General features: G+C 49.0%; 1 protein-coding gene across 1 annotated transcript in view; it reads left to right on the top strand.

Moving 5' to 3' along the window:
- The first annotated feature begins 1,195 nt into the window (after positions 1 to 1,195).
- The window catches only part of LOC106804961, a 12,550-nt gene continuing 7,682 nt past the window's right edge, over positions 1,196 to 6,063 (top strand). Inside the window, exon 1 of the mRNA XM_014806380.1 lies at positions 1,196 to 1,388. The gene's annotated coding sequence lies outside the window, so the exon portion shown is untranslated. The remainder of the gene's footprint in view (positions 1,389 to 6,063) is intronic.

Raw genomic sequence — 6,063 nt, 5'->3', positions numbered from 1 at the left:
CACTCACCCACTCCCACCGCCTACCACTCCACCACCCCCACCGCCTACCACTCCACCCCCCCACCCGCCTACCACTCCCCCACCGCCTACCACTCCACCCCCCCCACCACACACACGCTACATCACCCCACCCCACGCTACATCACCTCCCCCCACGCTACATCACTCCACCCCACGTTCCCGCACGGCGTGCCTTGTCGTCTCTCTGTGTAAGGGTCCAGTGCGCAGGCCACACATACATACAGAAGTGCAGGTTAATTTCATCGACATATGCCCACCCATAAAATCAACGCGATCAATCTACGTGATTAGCTATGAGGTGTTATTCTAACTGACTGTTGTGTGCACGTGTACCCGTTATTGTGGTAATTAAAATTATTACGTATGCGTGCTTGTATGTGTGTATAAATTGTGCTTTAACATATGGTCAGTAAGTCCATAGATTAGATGTGATATGATATAATATCTCAATATAATGTCTATGCCATATACAATATATGCAGTATTTGTGCAATTGTATATGTATTTGTATGGATGTGTGTATAATTATTTTGCTTCAAATTTTTTTTCTCAGTAATTACTTCCAGGACAATATATAATAATATATAATATATAAATTATAATGTAATATATAATATATAATGTAATATATAATATATAATAGGTTCTCTTATAAGTTATCGTTTGGTGTCGTCACAGAAATTCTCTCTCAGCGGCTGTAAGTTCTCTTTGCGCGTGTAACACATCACCAAGGTCGTGTGTCCAGGGGTGCACCTGCAGTCACCCCCACCCCCTCTCATCGCCACCTCCCGTATAAAAGAACCCCATCTCACCGTCCCCGGCAGATTCAAAGCAAGTTTACACCGACTGGTAACGCAGGTCTTTGACACCCGGGTCAGAACCTGTTGCAAACCCACCTACCCTGCCGCCATCGTAACCATTGCTCCCCCTCGCCTGCCCAGCAAGCACGGGTAGCGCTCTGAGGCAGTGTACCTACCCGCTATCCTGACTTACGCGGCAGCACGCGGGGGCGCGCGTGTAGCGGTGCGTGGGGCGCGAGCGTGCAGGGTAGCGGGGCCGTGCGCGGAGCTAGGGGGTGCGCGTACGTACGATGCGTCGTGCAACCAGCGGGCCTAGGACAACGACACACATTTGAACCAGCAGCGGAGGAGCATTCTCCGGCAGACGGTCGGCCTGTGCGGATGCTAGTGACGCACGCGCGCGCGTGTGTGTAGCACGGCTAGATGTGTATGTAGACGCGCGCGTGTGTATATGTTTTGGGGGGTGTACTGGCTGTAGCGGGCAGCGCTGGCTGGTTGCTTGGTGTCTGACCACGGATATTACGGCCAACCGTCCCACGTTCGTGATCGCCGACAACATCGAAGACGGTAGGTTCTATTGCTGGCAGGGAGAGACGAGGGAATGAGAAAGAGAGAGAGAGAAGGGGGATGTGAGGATGAGAGAGTGAGGGAGTTGAATGAGAGAAAGAAATAGAGAGAGAGAGAGAGAGCGAGAGGGAGAGATAGAGAGAGAGAGAGAGAGAGAGAGAGAGAGAGAGAGGAGGAGAGCAACGAGTACAGGATAGGGGGGAGAGGAAGAGAGAAAAAACGGGTGGTGATTTCAGAGTGAGGAAACGAAGAGTGAGATGATGTAGCACATGCGGGCACCAGAGAGTAGCGGTAGTCGGCGCAGAGCGTTGTGAGAGATAAGAGGTGATAGATTAAAAGAGGAAGCAGTAGCGGAGATTAACGACGCGTCAGAGACAGACAGAAATACATTAGGAGCTAGGACATACAGCAGAGAGAGAGAGAGGGGGGGAGAGAGCGGGAGAGAGAGGGGGGGGAGAGAGGGAGAGAGAGAGTCTCAAAGAGACACGCACCGGTTATGAACGAGGAAAGTGAAAAGTGCTTACCAGAAGACTGCGCGGCGCACGTAGATAAGTAAGATTTCGTAATATCATACAGTTGATATCATACATGCATGTATAGCAAGCCGTTAGTTCAACCGGAGGCGGTTTCCGTATTGATCTGCAATTGCTGAGATTTCCCGCACAGCTCACCTGTAGAGCTAGTTGCTACTGTTATGTGTATATGAGAGTTACAGGCAGCTCTCGCATATTATGGATTCACTGATTTCTGTGCTTGCTTCATTAATTACTAACCTAAGAGTCGGTAAGGGGAGTTCAAACCCCGCAAACCCACACGCAACTTCACAGCGTGTTGTCTTTACCTGACTGTGATATGCTGGAATGATTGTAATCATTATATTAGGCGTGGTGGCATTTTATACGAAACCCGCTATTATTATATCTTTACTAGTCGTCTCTTATTTGCATACTAAACATTTGTCTAATTCAGTGAGAGATGTGAGCAAATATTTGGTGTGTGTGTTCTACGATGTAAGCCACTGGAGATTTTTAAGAAAACTAGGGTGTTATTTTAATACACTCATAATTACTATGTGCATGTATATTATATATATATATATATATATTATACATAATTAGTATAAGTTTATACATGCAATTGAATATATTAATACGTATATTTGGCTATCGTCACGATTATTTATACGATCCTCAGTTTATAAAACATAGTCCTGCAACTGGCAGACGAAAGAGATTTTTGTGACAAAATTTATTTGCTGTGGTCTAGTATTTTCACTGTGACAGACACATCACGAGGCAGAAAATATAGTATCGAATACAAGCATCTTTTACGTTAGCATACAATACGTAAAAATGCTAGTTTACGCTATTTGATTCCATATTCGAAACCTCCTCGCTACTCTCACGCCCTCACTGCGATCAGAGATGGGTTAGGCATGTCGTGTGAATTATACCACTGTCTTGTAATCTCACTCTTTTGCTACTATGCAGTAAAGGCCTCCTGCAAACGTAAATTTTCCGACTGCAGGCTAAAATGCATCTAAACGTCGCTCACTAGTAACGTGCACGTTACTCCTAGCTATAGCTAGGCTAGCATCTCGGGACCTTAACCCCCCTCTCTCCTCTCCTTATAAGGTAGTTATCACAGCTGCATCTATAATCCACTCCCCGGGTTGTCACTCCACGCCGAAAGACAACTTTAAGAGATATGCGGTTATACGGTTAGTATACACGTACATAATATATATTCGCACGCGTTGTAGAGACAGAAATGAAGCCATGTATGGCTGGTTGTCTCCTCTCAATTTGTAACTTGCTGCTTTGTGAGGCAGTGGAAAGAGGGGAGCCGGAGAAAGAGAGAGGGAGAGAGAGAGAGAGAGAGAGAGAGAGAGCGAGCGCGCGCGAGAGAGAGAGAGCACGAGTGAGAGAGCGAGAGCGAGATGGAGAGATAGTGTGTGTGAGAGAGAGAGAGAGAGAGAGAGAGAGAGAGAGAGAGAGAGAGAGAGAGAGTATATATATATAGAGTGGGGGTAAAGCATGAGGGAAAAGAAATGGAGGAAGAGAGAAGGGTGAGAGAGAGGTGGTGAACGTGAGGTAGGGAAGTGCGACAGAGACATAGAAACAGCGACAGATAGAGACAGCCAGAAGCCTACTAGCTGCTGCTGCCGCCGCTGCAGCAGCCTGCACGGAGCGTGCCTTGATGACGCACTAGCACTTGCAGCCTCCACCTTCTCCTCCCAGGCAAGCGGAAAAGCAGCTCAGTTCAGCAGCTCCTGTCATGAGGGAAATGGATGTTGGTGTGTGTGCGCGTGCGCGCGCGCGTCTTTCTCTCTGTGTGTGTGTGTGTGTGTGTGTGTGTGTGTGTGTGCGTGCGTGCGTGCGTGTGTGTGGTGTGTGTGCGCGTGCGTGTGTGTGTGTGGTGTGTGTGCGCGTGCGCGCGCGCGCGTCTCTCTGTGTGTGTGTGTGTGTGCGTGCGTGCGTGCGTGCGTGCGTGCGTGGCGCCTGTTTGGCCTGCCAACCACTATTATACGTAGTCCCGTGTGAGCAAAAGTTCATCTTCCTTCGCCTACAAATCTTCATCCTCCTCCTCCTCTTCTTCTTCTTCATCTACTTCCTCCTCATCCCCCTCCTCCACCTTCACCTAGCTCCTACATCTCCAAAGTTCTACTCATATTTCTCCGCTTCCTCTTCTTCCACCTCTAGTACCTTCACTTCTACCTTAACGTCTACCTCAGACTCCTCTCTACCGCCACCACTATCACCACAATCTCCTTCACTTCCTCCTCCTCCTCCTCCTCCTCCTCCTCCTCCTCCTTCTCCTCATCCTCATCCTCCACCACCACAACTACCACTTCCCCTCCTCCTCATCCTTCTCTTCCACCGCCACCGCCACCACCACCACCACCACTTCCCCTCCTCCTCATCCTCCTCTTCCACCACCACCACCACCACCACATCCCCTCCATTAGCACCTTCTCCGCGTCGCTATCCTCCTCCACTTCCTCCCCCTCCATTTACCCCTCATTCTCGTTGGCCCTCGTCAGCTGCTATAAGCTAGTATAACCCGCTTGTGGATATTCACACCAGTTTTATCCCACTCACTTGTAATACTTTCCATCTTCATGCCCCTTGTTTGGCCATAGGCGAGTGAAATGAGTCGTGCGTGCGTATGACGTGCGTGCGCGCGCGTGACGTATGCGTACCTACGCTTGTGTACGTGCGGTGAAATCTAAGCCGCCCTTGCTGCCTGGCCCGTCGATGGTGGTAGTTGTGGCGGCGGTGTTCGCGGATCTGTGATTGGCGAAACATCTGTGATGGAAGTAGTCACTACGATGACTCACCGCCCGATCGCGGCCTGAGTCGGAAAACATGCTTGTGAAATTGTGTTTCCCCAAAAACATGTTCAATTGAGACAACAACAACAGCACCAATTGTAGCAGTAGCAGCAGTAGCATCATAATAATCAGCAGCAGAAGTACTGGTAGCAGCAGCAGCACTAGTAGGAGTAGTAGTAGCAGCAGCAGCAGTAGTAGTAGCAGCAGTAGCAGCAGCAGTAGTAGCAGCAGCAGCAGTGGCAGTAGCAGTAGCAGGAGCAGTATCAGTAGCAGTAGCAGCAACAGTAGCAGTAGTAGCAGTAGCAGTAGCAGGAGAAGGAGCAGTAGCAGTAGCAGCAGCAGCAGCAGCAGTAATAGCTTCCTAACATCAGGAGTAGATAATAGGTAGTATTATCTACTCCTGCTAACATCTACCTGTTATCATTACAGACTCTAGAAGCTACTAGCCAACCAGTGATTTTACTTGTCTTCCTACTGCTTTGGTATTAAACTTTAAATTTAATATTAAACTTGTTATATTGTCTTCGATAAAATCAACTGTAAAAAATCGCAGAGGTGCCATTTTACACCAATATTAAAACATTTTTGAGGGGATATTCCTCTGGACCCCTCTAGGGAGTGTGTAGAGGCTACTGGCGTTAACCTATCACATTCACTTTAAAACAACGTTGGAAAGTGTGGGAGGTGTGGGTTCTCAGAACGATACTCTGCGATGTTCATCATTTTACTGATGCGCTTCCCTTTTATGCAGCATATTTTCTGTTATATGGTGTACTAGCGGGATACCCTGCGTTGCCCGGGGAAATCAGTGGCGTTACTCAGTTGATGACTGCTTCGTGGAAAGGAAAATACCCAAAAAAATCGAACAATCTTATCTATCCATGCATCCATCCATCCCATGCCATCCCACCCCATCGCACCGCATCCCATCCCATCTCATCCCATATCCCATCCCATCCCATCGCATGCCATCTCATCGCATCCCATGCCATGCCATTGCACCGCATCCCATCGCACCGCATCCCATATCCCATCCTATCTCATCGCATGCCATCTCATCGCATCTCATGCCATGCCACTGCACCGCATCCCATCCCATCCCATCCCATATCCCATCCCATCTCATCGCATGCCATCTCATCGCATCTCATGCCATGCCACTGCACCGCATCCCATCCCATCCCATCCCATATCCCATCCCATCTCATCGCATGCCATCTCATCGCATCTCATGCCATGCCACTGCACCGCATCCCATCGCACCGCATCCCATCCCATCCCATCCCATATCCCATCCCATCCCATCGCATGCCATCTCATCGCATCCCATGCCATGCCATG

The sequence above is a fragment of the Priapulus caudatus genome, unplaced genomic scaffold, assembly GCF_000485595.1.
Source record: "Priapulus caudatus unplaced genomic scaffold, Priapulus_caudatus-5.0.1 Scaffold94, whole genome shotgun sequence".
Taxonomy (NCBI): Eukaryota; Metazoa; Priapulida; class Priapulimorpha; order Priapulimorphida; family Priapulidae; genus Priapulus; species Priapulus caudatus.
The sequence above is the reverse complement of the archived record's forward strand: the minus strand, read 5'-3'. Positions and strand labels throughout refer to the sequence as shown.